Source organism: Tachypleus tridentatus, chromosome 4 (assembly GCF_004210375.1).
Source record: "Tachypleus tridentatus isolate NWPU-2018 chromosome 4, ASM421037v1, whole genome shotgun sequence".
Taxonomy (NCBI): Eukaryota; Metazoa; Arthropoda; class Merostomata; order Xiphosura; family Limulidae; genus Tachypleus; species Tachypleus tridentatus.
In genome coordinates, this window is record NC_134828.1 from 57624935 (window position 1) to 57635586 (window position 10652).

Sequence of the window (10652 nt, forward strand, 5' to 3'; positions counted from 1 at the left end):
TTTTTTTTCTTGCCAAACGAGTCATGCATTCTTGTTGAAGAGAAAACAACAGTCATGCATTTTGTTGAAAAACAGAAGCAAGTCATGCATTCCTGTTTAAATACAAAACAAAACAGGTAATGTGTTACTGTTTATTAAAGGCAAAATTTTGGTTTGGTTTGTTTAGAAGTAAGCACAAAGCTATACAACGGGCTATCTATGCTTTGCCCACTACATGATTCAAAACCCGGTTTCTACCGGTAAGAGTCGTCAGATATACTTCAGTGCCATTAGGGTGCAAAAAAAAAGACAATTTCAAATTTCCGATGATAGTGCTTGTTGTCTTGAAATCATTTTAGGTGTTATTATTATATTCTCGTTGCAAAGTTGTATAATGAATTATCCAAACTCTGTTTACCGTGGGAAATCTAAAAACCAAATTTACGAAAACGTTACTTCTTTTTTTCTTTGTAACTCTGACGATAACCAAGGAAGGTCAAAACGTTGTTTGTTTCTTTACATAAAAAAAATTCTCAACCCAAACGAGCCGTTTTTACATATATATAAAAGTACAGTGCATAATTATCGAAGTTTAATTTTTGTAGAGGATTTTATGTGGTAACTCAATTACAGATTATTAGTTGTCGCGAGAAAATTTCAATCTTTATCTAAAATAGAGTTTGACGCAATTGTTATTTGCAAATTTTAATTTTAATGGCTATTTAACGGATAAACAACAATATTACTGCTTTAAAATAGATATTAATAATGACAAGCAGAAAAGGCGAACGACATATTTTCTGTCGTATGTAATGCGCATGTCTTCTTTTCGAACCTGCGCAGTTGCCTTCGTTTGTTCCTTAAGCGCCATAGTTACGATTTGAAAAATAATCGAACGTTGTAGTAGTACTAAACAAATTTTGATAAAGAGTATTTTTAAGGTATTTTTTCGCATTAAATCGTATCTTAAGTTAATTAGATTTATTTTAGTTTAGTCTTTTGAATTGTTTTATTGCATCACAAGCCTACAAGTTGTGTTTTCTTGTGATTCTTACCAATCGAATTACATAATTAGGCCTAATGTAGGCTTTTTCAGTCGCCAAAATGTGCATCTTTAATATAGGCGTGCTTCTAAGCTTTTCGATCTAAGCGATAATTCGTGAGTATCAGTCAGTAGGCCTAAGTATACATGCAAGTATTGTGGCAACAAGATTACTTTGTGACTACCGGTGCGAGTCGTCAGATATACTTCAGTGCCATTAGGGTGCAAAAAAAAAAAAGACAATTTCAAATTTCCGATGATAGTGCTTGTTGTCTTGAAATCATTTTAGGTGTTATTATTATATTCTCGTTGCAAAGTTCTATAATGAATTATCAAACTCTGTTTACCGTGGGAAATCTAAAACCAAATTTACGAAAACGTTACTTCTTTTTTTTCTTTGTAACTCTGACGATAACCAAGGAAGGTCAAAACGTTGTTTGTTTCTTTACATAAAAAAAATTCTCAATCAAACGAGCCGTTTTACATATATATAAAAGTACAGTGCATAATTATCGAAGTTTAATTTTTGTAGAGGATTTTATGTGGTAACTCAATTACAGATTATTAGTTGTCGCGAGAAAATTTCAATCTTTATCTAAAATAGAGTTTGACGCAATTGTTATTTGCAAATTTTAATTTTAATGGCTATTTAACGGATAAACAACAATATTACTGCTTTAAAATAGATATTAATAATGACAAGCAGAAAAAGGCGAACGACATATTTTCTGTCGTATGCAATGCGCATGTCTTCTTTTCGAACCTGCGCAGTTGCCTTCGTTTGTTCCTTAAGCGCCATAGTTACGATTTGAAAAATAATCGAACGTTGTAGTAGTACTAAACAAATTTTGATAGAGTATTTTTAAGGTATTTTTTCGCATTAAATCGTATCTTAAGTTAATTAGATTTATTTTAGTTTAGTCTTTTGAATTGTTTTATTGCATCACAAGCCTACAAGTTGTGTTTTTCTTGTGATTCTTACCAATCGAATTACATAATTAGGCCTAATGTAGGCTTTTTCAGTCGCCAAAATGTGCATCTTTAATATAGGCGTGCTTCTAAGCTTTTCGATCTAAGCGATAATTCGTGAGTATCAGTCAGTAGGCCTAAGTATACATGCAAGTATTGTGGCAACAAGATTACTTTGTGACTGCATGTTTATCGCTCTCAGGTTCACGTAATCAGAGATTACCAATTTGCAAATTGAACAGTCCACATAAGTGGTTAGAAAACATCTACGCCCCTGGACTGCCAAGTGCATCATTTTCTTAAGGTTGTACTTAAAAAATGTTGGAATTGAGAGTTTTTCTACACTTTTTGATCTACTGAATAATTAGTTTCAAACATGTATCTTTTCCTTAACATCTTCAAAGTTGAGTGTTGCACCATGTTAGGTTATCATCATTTGTGAATATTCTAGCTTTGGCTATTTCTGCTGTAACTTGGGCTAGTTGTCTTCATTCTCATGCATTTCACTTATCACAGTGCTTGCACATGTTCTTTATAAATAAATGGTTTTGTGGATAATGTGTCAGTATTTCTATAACTGTTTAAAGTGGTGCACAACCTTTAAGTTATACAGTTGAAGTTTATGGAGTCATCTTGCTGTACAGAACTCAAACTACAAAATTCCAGCCACCTACTTTGATGCTTCAAATAATAATAGTGTAGATGACAAGTTGTATCACAACAGTTTTACAGAATGACTATACTGAGAGCACAGTTCAAGAAAGCCCTAACTTCACACAGATTGAGTCTTAAATAGGTCTGTGAATGCAATTTGTCTGCTGAATCTGTGTCCCAGGAAATTTTAGTAATGAAACAATTCACAAAGATTTTCTTCCTTGATTGTTTCAGAAATGTTATTGGTCCATCACAAGCATTAGAAAAGTTCATCCTGTATGCAGTGGCGTTTTATGGTTTTCAAAGAAAACACAAATAGTCAATGAAGAGTAACAGGTTCATGACGTAATTCAAATGACTACACCAAAATTGCCGTAAGCCATTCCCAGAGGAAAAGACTGTCTTCTCTCAACTTGCCTTATTGTCTTGAGCTTACTAATATCCTCTCCTAAAATCCATTACTGAAAAATATTTTCATCCAGACAAACATCAAGGAAGAGTACATCCTTGGCAGTTGCTGGAATTATTCTTTGTGAAAGTATACAACTTTTTTTAATCTTAAAGATTGATTCATTCTTCCGTAACAATTCATAATGATGCACAAGGTTCAGTACTCGGATTTTACACCCCTTGTTATTTGAAACCTTCGATTTCTTTGTGTGTTTCAGCCTTTTGCAAGTTGTTGTCATTAAGCCAACTGGCGTATTGTAGTTCCACTGCCAGTATCAATCTTATGAGGTATTTGTTTTGCCTACGTCATGAGGTCTAGTGGAGAAGTCATCTTTATTTTCCGCGAGTAAGTGGTCTACAGCATTAATCAGCTGTAACTTCGCTATATCTTTAGTAATACAACTCTTGTATACGAGAGATGGTAAAGTGTAATTAGGTGAGGATTTGTCATCAAACTTCCTGCATCTTCCTCACAGGTGACTACTTCTGGTGTTTTTTATGTGTAAGTACTACAAGTTCAGCTTTAATTGTTTCTTTCAGACTTGCTTCTAATTTTATGGTTTGATGATCCTAATGGTGACATTATTATTCTCTAGATATATGAAAGTTATACCAAAAATTATTTTTTCAGGATATGTTGGAGTGTTTGTTTTTACTATATCTTAGTCAGTAGTTGTGAATTATGGGTAAAACGTTGTTTTTTTTCTTGCCAAACGAGTCATGCATTCTTGTTGAAGAGAAAACAACAGTCATGCATTTTTGTTGAAAAACGAAGCAAGTTATGCATTCCTGTTTAAATACAAAACAAAACAGGTAATGTGTTACTGTTTATTAAAGGCAAAATTTTGGTTTGGTTTGTTTAGAAGTAAGCACAAAGCTATACAATGGGCTATCTATGCTTTGCCCACTACATGATTCAAAACCGGTTTCTACCGGTGCGAAGTCGTCAGATATACTTCAGTGCCACTAGGGTGCAAAAAAAAAAGACAATTTCAAATTTCCGATGATAGTGCTTGTTGTCTTGAAATCATTTTAGGTGTTATTATTATATTCTCGATGCAAAGTTGTATAATGAATTATCCAAACTCTGTTTACCGTGGGGAATCTAAAAACCAAATTTTACTGCTGGAGTCCGTAAGTTTATTACCAACCCAATGAGTGGCGGTAGCAGTACTTTTAGGCTTATCGTCTATTGTTACCAAGAAGCAACTTCGTCGGTAATACATTATCTAAAACTACAGATTTATAACTAATGTTGAAAAGGAAATAACTTGCAGCGACTCCATTTTCTCTTACGCATACAGCCCTAGAGTAGATTTTTTTTGAAATTCAACACCGCTTCTGAACATGTGGTCAGCTATCAGTAAGTTACTTCTTTTTTTCTTTGTAACTCTGACGATGACCAAGGAAGGTCAAAACGTTGTTTGCTTCTTTACATAAAAAAAATTCTCAACCCAAACGAGCCGTTTTTTCATATATAAAAGTACAGTGCATAATTATCGAAGTTTAATTTTTTAAAGGATTTTATGTGGTAACTCATACACAGTTTATATGTTGTCGCGATAAAATTTCAAACTTTATCTAAAATAGAGTTTGACGCAGTTTTTATTTGCAAATTTTAATTTTAATGGCTATTTAACAGATAAACAACAATATTACTGCTGTAAAATAAATATAAATAATGACAGAAGGCGAACGTCATATTTTCTGTGTATGCAATGCGCATGTCTTCCTGCAGAACCTGCACAGTTGCCTTCTTTGTCACTAATGCGCCATTCGTTCACGATTTCAAAATTAAGTATCAATAAAGCGAACAAAGCAGTAGTGAAACAAATTTTGATAAAGAATATTTAAGGTATTTTTCGCATTAAATTGTTTCTTAAGTTTATTAACTTTATTTTAGTTTAGTCTTTTGAATTGTTTTATTGCATCACAAGCCTACAAGTTGTGTTTTTTTTCTTGTGATTCTCACCAATCAGATTACATAATTAGGCCTAATGTAGGCTTTTCAGTCGCCAAATGTCATCTTTAATATAGGCGTGCTTCTAAGCTCTTTCGATCTAAGCGATAATTCGTGAGTATCAGTCTCAGTAGGCCTAAGTATACATGCAAGTATTGTGGCAACAAGATTACTTTGTGACTACCGGTGCGAGTCGTCAGATATACTTCAATGCCATTAGGGTGCAAAAAAAAGACAATTTCAAATTTCCGATGATAGTGCTTCTTGTTGTCTTGAAATCATTTTAGAGTGTTATTATTATATTCTCGTTGCAAAGTTCTATAATGAATTATCCAAACTCTGTTTACCGTTGGAAATCTAAAACCAAATTTACGAAAACGTTACTTCTTTTTTCTTTGTAACTCTGACGATAACTAAAGAAGGATCAAAACGTTGTTTGTTTCTTTACATAAAAAAAAAATTCTCAATCAAACGAGCCGTTTTACATATATATAAAAAAGTACAGTGCATAATTATCGAAGTTTAATTTTTTGTAGAGGATTTTATGTGGTAACTCAATTACAGATTATTAGTTGTCGCGAGAAAATTTCAATCTTTATCTAAAAATAGAGTTTGACGCAATTGTTTATTTGCAAATTTTAATTTTAATGGCTATTTAACGGATAAACAACAATATTACTGCTTTAAAATAGATATTAATAATGACAAGCAGAAAAGGCGGACGACATATATTTTCTGTCGTATGCAATGCGCATGTCTTCTTTTCGAACCTGCGCAGTTGCCTTCGTTTGTTCCTTAAGCGCCATAGTTACGATTTGAAAAATAATCGAACGTTGTAGTAGTACTAAACAAAATTTTGATAGAGTATTTTTTTAAGGTATTTTTTCGCATTAAATCGTCATCTTAAAGTTAATTAGATTTATTTTAGTTTAGTCTTTTGAATTGTTTATGTGCATCACAAGCCTACAAGTTGTGTTTTCTTGTGATTCTTACCAATCGAATTACATAATTAGGCCTAATGTAGGCTTTTTCAGTCGCCAAAATGTGCATCTTTAATATAGGCGTGCTTCCCTAAGCTTTTCGATCTAAGCGATAATTCGTAAGTATCAGTCAGTAGGCCTAAGTATACATATGCAAAGTTGTGGCAAGACAAGATTACTTTGTGACTCGCATGTTTATCGCTCTCAGGTTCACGTAATCAGAGATTACCAATTTGCCAAATTGAACAGTCCACATAGGTGGTTAGAAAACATCTACGCCCCTGGACTGCCAAGTGCATCATTTTCTTAAGGTTGTACTTAAAAAATGTTGGAATTGAGAGTTTTTCTACACTTTTTGATCTACTGAATAATTAGTTTCAAACATGTATCTTTTTCCTTAACATCTTCAAAGTTGAGTGTTGCACCATGTTAGGTTATCATCATTTGTGAATATTCTAGCTTTGGCTATTTCTGCTGTAACTTGGGCTAGTTGTCTTCATTCTCATGCATTTCACTTATCACTGCTTGCACATGTTCTTTCATAAATAAATGGTTTTGTGGATAATGTGTCAGTATTTCTATAACTGTTTAAAGTGGTGCACAACCTTTAAGTTATACAGTTGAAGTTTATGGAGTCATCTTGCTGTACAGAACCCAGAACTACAAAATTCCAGCCACCTACTTTGATGCTTCAAATAATAATAGTGTAGATGACAAGTTGTATCACAACAGTTTTACAGAATGACTATACTGAGAGCACAGTTCAAGAAAGCCCCTAACTTCACACAGATTGAGTCTTAAATAGGTCTGTGAATGCAATTTGTCTGCTGAATCTGTGTCCCAGGAAATTTCAGTAATGAAACAATTCACAAAGATTTTCTTCCTTCGATTGTTTCCAGAAATGTTATTGGTCCATCACAAGCATTAGAAAAGTTCATCCTGTATGCAGTGGCGTTTTATGGTTTTCAAAGAAAACACAAATAGATCAATGAAGAGTAACAGGTTCATGGCGTAATTCAAATGACTACACCAAAAATTGCCGTAAGCCATTCCCAGAGGGAAAAGACTGTCTTCTCTCAACTTGCCTTATTGTCTTGAGCTTACTAATATCCTCTCCTAAAATCCATTACTGAAAAATATTTTCATCCAGACAAACATCAAGGAAGAGTACATCCTTGGCAGTTGCTGGAATTATTCTTTGTGAAAGTATACAACTTTTTAATCTTAAAGATTGATTCATTCTTCCGTAATAATTCATAATGATGCATAAGGTTCAGTTTTCGGATTTTACACCTTGTTATTTGAAACCTTGATTTCTTTGTGTTTCAGCCTTTTTGCAAGTTGTTGTCATTAAGCCAACTGGCGTTGTAGTTCCACTGCCAGTATCAATCTTATGAGGTATTTGTTTTGCCTACGTCATGAGGTCTAGTGGAGAAGTCATCTTTATTTTCCTAAAGTAGAGTGGTCTACAGCATTAATCAAGCTGTAACTTGGCTATATCTTTAGTAATACAACTCTTGTATCTGAGATGGTAAAAGTGTAATTAGGTGAGGATTTGTCATCAAACTTCCTGCATCTTCCTCACAGGTGACTACTTCTGGTGTTTTTTATGTGTTAAAGTACTACAAGTTCAGCTTTTAATTGTTTCTTTCAGACTTGCTTCTAATTTTATGGTTTGATGAATCCCAATGGTGACATTATTATTCTCTAGATATAATAGAAAGTTATACCAAAATTATTTTTTCAGGATATGTTGGAGTGTTTGTTTTTACTATATCTTAGTCAGTAGTTGTGAATTATGGGTAAAACGTTTTTTTCTTGCCAAGCGGAGTCATGCATTCTTGTTGAAGAGAAAACAACAGTCATGCATTTTGTTGAAAAGCGGCAAGTCATGCATTCCTGTTTAAATACAAAACAAAACAGGTAATCTGTTACTGTTTATTAAAGGCAAAATTTTGGTTTGGTTTGTTTAGAAGTAAGCACAAAAGCTATACAACGGGCTATCTATGCTTTGCCCACTACATGATTCAAAACCGGTTTCTACCGGTGCGAGTCGTCAGATATACTTCAGTGCCACTAGGGTGCAAAAAAAAAGACAATTTCAAATTTCCGATGATAGTGCTTGTTGTCTTGAAAATCATTTTAGGTGTTATTATTATATTCTCGATGCAAAGTTCTATAATGAGATTATCCAAACTCTGTTTACGTGGAGATCTAAAACCAATTTTACTGCTGGAGTCCGTAATTTATTACCAACCCAATGAGTGGCGGTAGCAGTACTTTTAGAGCTTATCGCCTATTGTTACCAAGAGCAACTCGTCGGTAATACAATTATCTAAAACTACAGATTTATAACTAATGTTGAAAAGGAAATAACTTGCAGCGACCCATTTTCTCGAGGTGCATACAGCCCTAGAGTAGATTTTTCAAATTCAACACCGCTTCTGAAATATGTGGTCAGCTATCAGTAAGTTACTTTTTTTTCTTTGTAACTCTGACGATGACCAAGGAAGGTCAAAACGCTTGTTTGCTTCTTTACATAAAAAAAATTTCTCAACCCAAAGCGAGCCGTTTATATATAAAAGTACAGTGCATATCTGATCGAAGTTTAATTTTTTAAAGGATTTTATGTAGTAACTCATACACAGTTTATATGTTGTCAGCGATAAAATTTCAAACTTTATCTAAAATAGAGTTTAGGCACAGTTTTATTTGTAAATTTTAATTTTAATGGTTATTTAACAGATAAACAACAATATTACTGCTGTAAAATAAATATAAATAATGAGGCGAAGAGCGTCATATTTTCTATGTGTATGCGATACCTGTCTTCTGCAGAACCCGCACAGTTGCCTTCTTTGTCACTACTCATTATTCATGCTGATTTAATGACAAAATAAGTATCAATAAAGTTTACACAGCAGAGTGAAACAAATTTTGGATAAAGAATATTTAAGGTATTTTTTAGCATTAAATTGTTTCTTAAGTTTATTAACTTTATTGCATTTATTTTCAACTGTTTGTTTTCAGCGTTGGCATTTGTTTAGCAGTCTGATGCAGAATTGAAAATACATGATAATTTTTAAACTACTTTTAACAAGGATATCGGATTCTTCAGAAAAACATGTATATGTGACCAGAACTGTTGGATATTGGGAACTGAAAAGTTGCATTCGTGATATACCTAATGCGCTGAGAGAAAGGATTCAGTTATAAATATTAGAAGAATTTTAGATCGTAAAACAGTAAAGGGAAATTTCTTTTATAAATAATGATTATTAAGCCTAAAAAGTACGATCAGTCAAGTTATCTGGTTCTCAAATAAAACTAAATAATTGTTACTGCAGCGCAGTAATTTGCCCATACTGTGACCCACAAATTTGTCTAGTGTTAGTACTTTGGCCTGATGTGTAACCTGGAGTTTAGATTTGGATGTACATCATAACAGCAAAATTTCTTAACTTTGTTCAGTGCCAGGTGTTGCTTTAAATTTTGCAGAAATAGATAGCAGCCTGACACATCACACCAAAGGCAAGAAACCCATTATTTGGGTCATCCTATAAGATCAGTTTATACATGTAACTCAGATCTGATAGGTGTACATGGAGACCTGAAATAATTATAATCATCTGAAGATTAAAGAGATGTATTCAGTATTAGACATAGAGGGTGTCATGTCATCATAAGTAATGATGTCAATCATTTTAACATAACCAGTCAATTTTTTTTCTGAAGGCTATGATGAGTTTATAAGTATATTTTTTAAATTACAAAACACAAAGTTGGAATTTTCTGACTTTGAAGTTTTTGTTCAGTTTTGTTTAAACCTTTCTATTTTTATTAATTTTACCTGACCTGTCAAAATTATGATGAGTTTGAGTTTTGTAAAACAAAACAAACAGTGTCCTCTTCCATTCTTTCTGTGAGCCTTGTTAACTCAACACCACCATTGTATTAAGAAAACAAATGCACTTTGAGAAAATAAAACTTTCTGGTACACATTCAACAAAGTTGTGAGGATGGTGAAACTTAAATTAAAATTTGCTCATAATATGAGCATCACAAAGTGAAAGTGACAACTGGGATTTACTTATATATTATATTTTAATGAGCAAAAAAGAATAGTATGGTGTCAAAGTTAATGACTTCTGTATTAATTTATGAAAATCATATAAAACTAACTTTTTCTGTCTTTTCTACATCAAAATGTTTACATTTCATATCTAATATTAAAAAAGCATTGTGATAATTTGACCCTGCAAAAAACTAGTTTCAGAATAAATAGCCATCCATGGTTAGTTGTCTGTTCCTGCTATTCATTAATTGTGATGCTAAAATCAAAGAATGTGAAGGACAAGGTAAATCCATGTAAGGCATAATAAAAAATATCTTTCCAAATTGAAAAAATGTCAGTAGAAATATATTATAGTGTCATCTGTCTGGTTTGGAAAGATATTTGTAGTTTTGACAAAACATGCATGAGTTATTGAAGTCTTTTAGTATTTTTACTTTGCATTTGTATATAACTCAAAATCAAATAAGTTATAAATACTTTTTCATAATTAGCTTTTCCAGTCTGTGTACTAACACCCACTAAAAATCAGGTTTTGATACCAGT